The sequence below is a fragment of the Gallus gallus genome, chromosome 2 (genome assembly GCF_016699485.2).
Source record: "Gallus gallus isolate bGalGal1 chromosome 2, bGalGal1.mat.broiler.GRCg7b, whole genome shotgun sequence".
Taxonomy (NCBI): domain Eukaryota; kingdom Metazoa; phylum Chordata; class Aves; order Galliformes; family Phasianidae; genus Gallus; species Gallus gallus.
In genome coordinates, this window is record NC_052533.1 from 65,663,246 (window position 1) to 65,674,188 (window position 10,943).

General features: G+C 40.4%; 1 long non-coding RNA gene across 1 annotated transcript in view; it reads left to right on the forward strand.

The window, feature by feature from the left end:
* Positions 1-10,943, forward strand: part of LOC124417768 — a 12,870-nt gene continuing 1,927 nt past the window's right edge. The window contains exon 1 of the long non-coding RNA XR_006938629.1: positions 1-2,502. This is a non-coding gene — a long non-coding RNA (uncharacterized LOC124417768). The remainder of the gene's footprint in view (positions 2,503-10,943) is intronic.

The window sequence follows — 10,943 nt, forward strand, 5'->3', positions numbered from 1 at the left end:
GGTGAAGTCTGAGGCTCGGAGCGGGGCGCGAAATGGCGGCCGCTGTGTGGAGGCTGAGGGTTGCGGCAGCCTGCAGGCTGGGAGGCGGCGCGGGGAAGGTGACGTGTGGCTTGGTGCTGGTAAGGTCTTTGTGGTTTGTGGGAGGGCAGCTGTGGGAGCACGCTGCTCACGTGGTGAATCCTTGAAACACCGTCTTTTGGGATTTCTTTCGGTGGCAAAATTAGCCGCTATTACATTGTTTGCACAGCTGGGGATAAACAGTTGTTTGTTCAGTCTTTGAAAGCTCAGTGTTGCTCTGTTAAATTTAGTAGCGTGTGAGTCATGGCATCAACTGTGGAGTGGATGTGTGCCACGTTCTCCACATGGAACAATGCAACAGTTTGCAATGTGTTGGTGGCTGCAATAGCAAAAGTGGGGCTTCCTTGATCAGTGCCCGCATGTCATGTACAGTAATGGAAGATGAACATTGATTCTGTGAGGAATTAGGTCTGTTGAGTTGGGTTTTTTGTTGTTGTTGTTGTTGTTGTTGTTTTGTTTTTCCCTCTATTCTGGCTGAATAATGAGAATAAATCACCATTACTCATAGGGAATCATACTTTGGCTTTAAAAAAATCAAACAAATCATTCATATAATTGTGTCACGTCTGCCTAGCAACACCTGCAGCCTTTTCTGGGTGCTCCAGAAACATCCATGAAGAACCTGATGAATCCCTTCCAACAGTTTCTATTTAACCCATACAACAAAGTAACAATTTCTGATATAGACCCGCAGTATTCATTGATTATATTCATTATAGTCATTATTGATACAATATCTGTCAAAAATGGAGCGCTCTGCACTCCCTTATGAAGCATGAATGACATACTACACTGTCGTGTCATAAATGATTCAGGACATTCATGCCACTTCATAATGTCAGTTCTTATGTTTCTAACGCTGCATTTATAGATAGTTTGTAAATGTCCCCTAACAACTCTGCTATATTGAAGTGCATCCCTCTTGTCCCAACTGAAACTAAACACTTCTGTGAGAGTTATGTTATAGATCTCAGATCTAAACCTTAAACATCTGTGTTTGTTGGTTTTTTTGTTAGTTTTTCATCAAAAATTCTAATTAATTTGAAAACTCTAAACCCTAGTTGTCCTTAGAAAGTTTTCTACTATAAGCTTTAGGCTTCCTATATAAACTAATGTTCCTAGTTTACTCAGAGGCAGGCAACTGTGGATGTTATATAATCATTATGTACTAACTAAGCAAAATTGTTCTATTTGCAATTTTTTATTGGAAAGTTAGGTTTCTTATTTAATTTGCAATGGAGTGAACTTAAAACATGCTGTGTACGTTACATGTTATATATATATATATATATATATAGTATTGCACTGTAGCCCTAAGTAGATGGAATAGGTCTAGTCTGTAAGATCTGAATTCTGGAAAAAGAAAAAAAACAGAACTCAAATTGTTTTGTATCATATGAACTAATTCTTCATTCAAAACAACTAAGATATGTACTGTTGAAAGCTGCTGGTGTATAGTGTTTAGCATGATATTGTTTTAATTAGTGAATTGCAGTGGAATACATCTGTGATAGCTACTCCTCACCTAGTAGGTTACACAGCACAGGAAGATGTAGTTAATGAGTCGTGTTGGACTCGTGAGCTGGCAGCAAAGCCTGCAGAGCTCTGTGAGGCAGAAGGCTGGATTGAAGGCGAATATTGTCTGTAACTTTGGAATTAAATCATAAATCTGTACCACAGAAAATTCAGCAACATTCTGTCAGGTAGCAGCGGGGGTGCAAAGAGCTCTGCACTCTGGGCTGGGTGTTCTTTCCTGGGCCTTTCAAACAGGCGTTTTCATTTTCATGCGTACAAAGTTTACATATACCTCTGTTGTGTCAGAAACACAGTGTGCTAACAGTGTAAACAAAGTAAGGTTGTAGGAGCAGGTGCTGTCCTTTGTTAGAGTAGTTAGTGTTGTGTGAAAAACAGAACCTTTCTGGCTTGTAGCTCTTTCCTCACATGGCCTTCAGAAATGCATGCCTCTGTTTCCCAGCTATAATAGTTTTGTAGGAGGTATTTCTCCCTAAAATCCTCATCATGTTCAACTGGAGACATGATATTGCAGAACTCGCAGAGGTTTCCCATGAAGCTGTTGCCAGACTTGATGTCATAGGAAAGTAAGAGTAGCACAGGTAGATTTGGGCCAGAATAAATTAGCTATCCTGTTTTATTTCATATTCTTTGTACTCATTCTAAAGCATGCCATTGATACTTAAATAAAACTGATTTTTCTTGCTTCAGCTAAGTCAGAATACCAAGAAGGAGGGAATCTGTCATGCTTGGAAGAAGACACATTGTGAAAGCAGTATTGCTGTGAACACATAAAGTAATCTTTTAATAGTTAATGAATAGCTAATGTCGTAGCCTGGATCCAACTAGGCTGCAGGTGAGAGCAAGACATGCAGAGGCATGTCAGCATTCTGTGGTATTAAACATCAACAGGTAATTATTAGCTTATATGTGCTCTAATTGGAGTGTTCAGAGGGTTTTTTATTAATCAATGTTTTGTTTTAATTAAAGTTAAGGAAAGATACTTGGGAGGTAACAAACATATATTAAAGCAAAAGCCTGTAGTGTTTTCTAGATCAAGAGTTATTTTGTACTACAGTTGGCACCCTGAGGATGCCTGTAGCTATGTAGGCATTCTGTGCATTAACTCTGTTCTTAGTGTAATTTCTTCAGTAAATTGTGCTCTGCCACCAGTTTTTCATTATTAAAAGAGTAGTATACAGCAGAGAGGGAGATTTGGTTTTGGTTCTCTCCTCTCCTCTCCTCTCCTCTCCTCTCCTCTCCTCTCCTCTCCTCTCCTCTCCTCTCCTCTCCTCTCCTCTCCTCTCCTCTCCTCTCCTCTCCTCTCCTCTCCTCTCCTCTCCTCTCCTCTCCTTTTTCATACTAGGCTTTCTTTTCCAGTATAGTTAAGACCCTAGAGCTGTACGAACCATGTCAACACCCTAAAGTACAAACAGCATTTCTTTTGCACAATGTGTTTTAACGTGCAGGAAAAAAGTATGCAGATTGAAAACTTCAACATGAACTTTGAATAGTTCATTTACCTGGTCTTCCTCAAATGTGCATGTAATTAAACTGATGGTATCTCCACTTTGTATCCCTCAGGGTAGTATGTGTGCACCCTAATTAACCTTTTGTGACATGCAGGATTTATGTTTTTCAGACAGTAAAATATGGATTCTAAATGTAATATTTACCTCTCATAGACACATTTTAGATGAAAGTTGCATATTAACCTTATGTGTATGACACAAAGAGTTCTTTACCTATTGATTAGAAGGTTACAAAACAAATCTGATAAATACTTGCACGCTTTAACAATTACAGAATACATTCAGAAATTACTTGCAGTTTGTAACAGTGTACCTAAAAAAGACAACAAAGCCATTTGTAAGCTGTTACAATCTGCATTGATCAAAGGGATACTTTTGCTGTCTCACAGGCCTGCTAAATCTGCATCTGAGGCCAGGCAATCACAAGCACAGATGCAGGTTGGGCAGAGAATGGCTTGAGAGCAGCTCTGAGGAGAAGGATTTGGGAGTGCTGATTGATGAGAGATTCAGCATGAGCTGGCAGTATGCACTTACAGCCCAGAAAAGCCAACCATATCCTGGGTTGCATCAAGAGAGGTGTGACAGCAGGTCAAGGGGGGTGATTCTGCCCCTCTACTCTGCTCTTGTGAGACCCCACCTGGAGTACTGTGTCCAATTCTGGAGCCCCCAAAACAAAAGGATGTGGAACCTTTAGAGCAGGTCCTGAGGAGGGCCATGAAGATGATCAGAGGGCTGAAGTACCTCCCCTGTGAGGACAGACTGAGAGAGCTGGGGCTCTTCAGCCTGAAGAAGAGAAGGCTCCAAGGAGACTTTATAGCGGCCTTTGAATACCTAAAGGGGCCTACTGGAAAGCTGGGGAGGGACTTTTTATAAGGGCATGCAGTAAGAGAATGGGGGAAAATAGTTTTAAACTGGAAAAGGGTAGATTTAAACTTGATATGAGGAAGAAATTATTTACTATGTGGGTGGTGAGACACTGAAACAGGTTGCCCAGAGATTGAGAATGCCTCCTCCCTGGAGGCATTCAAGGCCAGGCTGGATGGGGATTTGAGAAACCTGGTCTAGAGGGAGGAGTCCCTGCCTATAGCAAAAGGGGGTTGGAACTAAATGATCTTAAAGGACCCTTCCAACCCAAGCCATTCTATGATTCTATGATAAATGTTATGTTTCCTTTTGACTTTTAAAGTGATTAGATTTGAGGAGGATTTTAAAATGTCAAAAAAACATTTGAGCAGCAAAAGACCAGAAGCCAAAATCTGATCATATCATTCGCTTAGCCCTGAGCTATTAGCTGTGTGTGACTCCACCTTCTTGTTGTGATACATGGACAGAATGATAAGTTTTTCATAGACTCATAGAATCATTAAGGTTGGAATAGACCACTAAGATAGTTTAGTTCAACCATCAGCCCATCACCTATGCCCAGTAACCCATGTCCTTGTATCAAGGTCTACTGTTGTATGAGGAGAAGCAGCAGGAGGTACACACGTTGAGTCAGCAGAGAGAGTTTCTTGGAAGTCTTCTCCCGCCTCTGTGGTAATAAACCAGAACAAAACAGTCTGTATTTGTCAAGGCCAAACAATGCTGAACTGATATAAAATCTGCAGCAACTGTAACTGGCTTGGTATTTAAGCTAACAGCAGCGAATGCAATTTAAGATTTAGTCAGGATTATGGCAGCTGCCATAAACAATTCCAGAAAGCATGATGACCTATATTAAATCAGAATTGTGGAGTTGTAGAATGGGCTGAAGGAATCTGCTGAGCGGTGGTCATGCTATCTAAGTGAGAGGGCATAGACTGGGATGTGACAGGAGATAACACTGATACTGCTTTCACTTAGTATTCTCATGGATGAGTTGAATGCCAGAATAGGGCATAGTTCTCTCTACAAAGTGCGTGGCTAAAACCAAGATGAAGAATCATCTTGCTGAGTTGGATTGTTCAAAACCAATGGGGTGAATTTCTGTAAACACCTTTTGTTGTAGTGATGGCTGGATTGTTTTCCTTGTGATTCTCAAACTGGATACGCAAAGAACTCACGTAACTGCTCTAAAATGGTTACCTCAGAAATATTTTAATAGTGATTATCTTACTTCAGCAAAACCTTAGGTTTGTTAAAGTTTTGTTCTCACACATCTTTCCATCAAACAGAGCAAATCCTGCCATATAGCTGATAGTCGAAAGTACATGAAAGAACATTTCTGTTAAGTGCTTCTCTTTCCCAAGCCATTTGCTTTCTTCTATTTAATACTCCCTGAAATGTGTGCTTCCTTTGTGCTTGCTGGAAAACATAGAGCAAGGTGAAACTAATCGAGCAGAGTGAGGAGTTTCCCTTGTGCTGTCCAGCTTCCTTTTCCCATTCCTACTGCAGATAAGCATCTTGATATTGTTTCATTTCTTCTAGGCAGTGTTGTAATGCAGGTATTCATCACAGAACACAAGGTTTCTCCTGGTTATTTGGAGATTGGAGCTAGAATACTTTCTGAAAAAAAACCAGGCAGCTGTGTTTTTATTCATTTCATCCAGTGTCTTACTGTGTTACAGCACTTCAGGTAGTTTTTTATTCACAAAGTTGCAACACCTGCATGGAACGTACATCATATTTGTGCTCTTAGCATAGAGAATATAATGAAGGTAAAGATCTTTTCTGGATTCAGCATGACAGCTATTTCACCTTTAGTACATTTGCTTCCTCTACATGGAATCTCCCATTTATTTCTGTCTGTTTTTTCTCCTTTGGACACATTAATGAGTCTCACAGTGGAAACTTCAGCTCAGATGGTAATTCTTAAACTTCTTTTCTGCTAATTATGCAGTGGAGGTAATGTGACTGAGCGTTAGACGACATTTTCATGGGAGGTGTCTCTGCCTATAGCAGAGGGTTTGGAACAAGATGATCTTAAAGGTTCCTTCCAACCCAAACCACTCTGTGATTCTGTGATCTTATACTAATCTTAAGCAGATACCAGTAGTAATTTGCTAGTCAAAATGACTGGTGTGTTTTGTCCAGTAGTAGAGCTGAAGCCAATATTTCCAGCTTTAAGCCCTCTCTGTTTCTGACGGTAGTGTTGAGTTACAAAATGGTAACATAGAGGGCAGTCTTTTAGCAGGTGAAAATAATGCATCTGAGAATGAAAAGATAAACAATGGTTTGCCATCATTTCAAAAGTAGGTGTTCAAATCCATGGATTTGAACTGAAAAACCATAAACTGAAGAACTAATATCCAGATGTGAAAGGGAAATATTCCTTGGCTCTACTTTCCCCGCCATTCATTAGTCATATCAGAAGGTGGCCTTTTCAAAACAGGATAACCACAAGACAGGCTTTGATCTTTCCCCAGAAGGCTCTGATGTGAAACTGTTCTCTCATCTGCTTGAAATGGAAGGATTGCAGGATAGGACTACATTCCAGGAGAAGACCAAGACCTCACAGCTTCTCCCCCGATGGTAGTCAGCCATCAGCATATTTCTTCAAAGGCCACGCGTCAGGGCTCTCACTCTCCCTGCCTTCAGACAGCTTTTAATCAAGAAAAAAATCTGGCTCTGTACATATGAGCAGAACTGTTCAAAACGTGTTTGCCAGTCCTGTGGGACAGACAGGTGCATAGCAGAACACCCACTGCTAGCAGTTCAGTTGTTAGGGAAGCTAGAGCATCACACAATGCTCTGTGGAGCTCTTGGATGCCCACAGTTTTAAACTCAGGCCATATGCTCCTGGGGAGACATTCCTCTTGCTCTGTTGCTGAACCAAGCTGTTTGAGCAACTTCAAAGTTACTGCACCAAATATAACTGCTGCTGACTCTTGCTGAGAGGAAGGTGGCACGGGATTTGAACAGGATAGGACCAAATGAAACCTCTTTAGAAAGAGCTCGTTAATAAGTAAATGTTTCTCAAAAAGGTAGGATCTCTCTCTTGCCATGCCAAAGCAGAAATACATTACTTCTGCAAAATAATAAGTTCTTGATTCATTTATCCAATAGAAGTGAGTCTCATTCAGAACTATTTTAGTTTAGTTTATAAGTTAGGTTACTGTTTTCTTATTGTTTAGAAGTGATGGGAAACAGCTTGGGGGTGTTGAGTACAACTTTGTTATCTGAAAGAAAAAGTAATCATATTTCATTTGTCTTATTTGCCAGGATTTTCAGACATTTTGTAAGACCTCTTTATAAACAAGCCAGCGCATAACTGTCTTCCAAGGGGATTTTCCTTACTACAATTATTGCTTTTTTTTTTTTTTAACTTCCAGATGTTTGTAAAACAGTAATAAAATGTAGTGTGTAGACTGTGTGTTAATTACAGTTGTATTATTTAGTGTAATTATGTAAAAACACTTTGGAATTAATTAGATGCAGCCTCTGGATCACATTCCAACTTTCCAGATCTGATGTGGGCTCAAGGCTTTTCAGACTCAAATGGCCTTACTCATATTTGCCTTCATATGAATAGAATAACTTGCAAGATAGCTTACTGATAGCTCTGGCTCTTCACTGAGACTAAGTAATAGATGGCCTTGTAAATGAATACATACGTGGTTAAGTAAACAAATTTACGTCTGCCTCTTGGAATTAGGGAGTAGAACATGTTCCTGAGGACTCCTGGATTTTGGAGGACAGTGATGACTGTCCCCAGAGCACTTGTTAAACTCTGATGGGAAAATTACGTATTTGAATTTACCTTTTTGTCTATTAAAGGGTTGTATCAATTAAGTATCTGTTCAAACTGCATTAATTTAGCTGTGTACAGAGCCTTCCCAAACACATGAATCTCACTGTTTCTTTAAAATTCAACTGTTCCTTCAGGTATTCATGTCTTTAGTGAAATATCTTCAATTGCTCTTGTGTGTATGTAATTACTGCATAATTTACCACATGATGAGAGAATGTTAAGAAAGAAAGCATGATCTAGGCATTATTTGAGATTCCATTGTAAGCATAGCTGATTTTTTTATTATTATTATTAGCCTTTGTGAACAAAAATATATCAATTTCTTGTGAATAGAAACGGATTTGTATATTAGCATTAATGAGCTAGCACGCCAGTTTGGGTCAGGTCATGAAATCACCTCTTCCCTGTTCTGTCAGGGTGCTTGGATGTTCTATAAACAGTAGGAACTCTATGCCTAAATTTACACTGCCAGTTCATTGGGAAAAAAAGTTTTGTTTAATTTAGGCCTTCTATGGAAAGAAAATAGGTAGACATTATGAGTGTTGCAGAATTAACGTAAAATCTCCCATAAACAGTGACTGAATTGCAATTTCCTGAGTGTACAAGGTCATTCTAAGGAAGAGTGAGCACAGGCAGTCCTCTTGTTCAGCCCTGATGAAAAGTCTTCAGTCTAGAGTATGAATGGAATGATGGCTCCTCCTGATCTGGACAATAAATCCAGAGTAAGCTTTGTAAAAATGTGTTTGAAATTCTGTGTCACCTTATGGATGCCTAGTAGATACAGTAGTGAACGTGGTATAAAGGTGAGCTTGGCTTTAGATGAGAACTTTGTTCCTATGGAAAGAGTGCAATCCACGTATAAGGGTGTTCTCTACAGATTATCTTATCTGGATGATGATTTAGGATGAACTTTATTTTAACATAGGAAATAGATTTGTAGATTATCTGCATTTGAGGTGTATTTAGCTATAGTAAATCTTTTATAAGTAGCGGGGGAAGTTCATCTTTGTTGGAGAACAAGCTTTAGAAGCGTAGAATCATAGAATATCCCAGGTTGGATGGGATCTGTAATGATCACCGAGTCCAACACCTGGCTCTACCAGCCAAAAATCAGACCAATATTTGCCTAGTTCTCTTTCCATCAGACCTCAGATAACTGAATATGTTCATCCTCACGATGCCCAGTGTCGGTGGAGGTTGAGTGGTAGTCTCACAAGGGTGCTGTATATCTACAGCCATCAGTAAATGGCAAGGATTTACTCGAGGACTTGACTCCCATCAAAGGTCAGTGTGAGCTACACCCACTGGGACCATTGGAAATGGCACAAGGCAAAGCCCACGCTCCCCTACTGCAGGTTTCTGCACCAAACGATGGGATCTGCTGGAGTTCTTTCAGGTCCTGAGCCAGGGAGTGCTGCAGGTAGCAAAGCTGAGAGAGGCTGTGGTACTCTTAGAAAACTGGATATGAAGAACGTTAAAAAATGAAAATAAAAAGATTAAAAGGACTATTAACATTTCTTCTCCCAAGACAACTGATGACAAAGTGGTTGCCATTCTTTCTGTCAGTGCAGAAATTCGCCTGCATGCTCACTCTTACAAATCTATCCTTCTGCTTGGTAATGCATTGGATTTTATGATAAATCTTATCCAAAAAGACAGGCCAATTGCAGCTGCAGGTCTAAATAGGCTTTCAAAGACATATAGAACATGCCAAAAAGACAGCTTAACTAATTGTCTATGAAAAGAGCCATTTCCTGTAACAATATAGGAGACAAGTGCTTTTGATGTTACTTGAAATCAGAGCAGGCTTGTGTGGCAGCTGCTTGGGCTCCAGACAGAGTCTGGTGCCCACTACCTCCCCTACCAACTCCGTGTTTCTCTTCAAAGCTACTGCCTTTCTTTGCTAATTGCTATTGGTAGTGACTATCATCAGCCCTGTTATTGTGGTAAGACGTTCCTTAGCAGCCCTCACTTAGGTACTCTCTCCTAATTTCTTCCACAATTTATGTAGGTTTTGCCTTTTTCATAAGTTGAACACAATTGTATTGAAATTTTGCCTTCTGTTGGAATACTGTTTCCCTCTGAAGGAGGCTCTTCAAGGCTGTTTTGAAGAAACTGGGGGTAGTACACAAGAACAAGATTAAGGGTGCTTTCTTTCTCCTGCTTTGTGAAAGAAATCTGTGAGGGATGCTTCATAAGAAACGCCTGTTTTATGATGTTGGCCCATGATGTCAGAGGCAGATGGTGGTGGTATGGCAGGAGAGGTTGAACCTTCCCACCAGTATTCTGTTACATTTAGTTGCAGTGTGACAGATGGAAGCAGAGGGGCAGTCTGACAGAATGGTGTCTGATATGGAAGCGTATATGAAGCAAAGGTGTGTCATTGAATTCATCCATGTGAAAAAAAATGGCAGCCATTGACATTCATTGATGCTTGCAGAGTGTTTGTGGAGACCAACCAGTGGATGTGAGCACAGCGAGGCGGTGGATGGTGCGTTTCAGCAGTGGTGACAGCGACACTGGGTTGCCTCCACTGGTGCAAATTCTTACGAGCACAGCACGCTTTTGTTCATTGCTGGCAAAAATGCATAGCTAATGGTGGCGACTGTGTTGAAAACCAGCGTTCTGTAGCTGAGAATTTGCTCTATCAAGTAATGTTTTTGTGTTCTTCGTATCTGTTGTAGTTTCCCTGGAAATACGTAAAGGGCATTACTTTCAGCGCATCCAATGTGAAAGTACTGGTCTCTACTTGGTGGCCTTTTGGACAAGTAGTAACACTGACTGATACACTAACATAATGGCACCTAGCAAGGTTGCACTGCAGTATTATTTGTGATAATTGTACACCACAGGTATTTTGACTGAAAATCTGGCTTCAAAACGCAACTTGCAACCAAAATTTAGATTGCCTTTTATATGCATCACCAAGGTCTGAAACTAGATCCTTTGACAGTGAATTCCAGAAGCCTGTGAGTTAACAATTAGATTTAGGTAAAATACGTGTGTTGTCAAAGAATGCTGAACTCCATTGTGAGGAGCCACATCTCCAAGCCATTTCCAACATGAAAGTGCCAAGGGATGCCCATGCTGGAACACAGAAGTGTAGCCACATCCTGTACTAGCAGAATGATGTGTTAGTAGCAGATACGTGG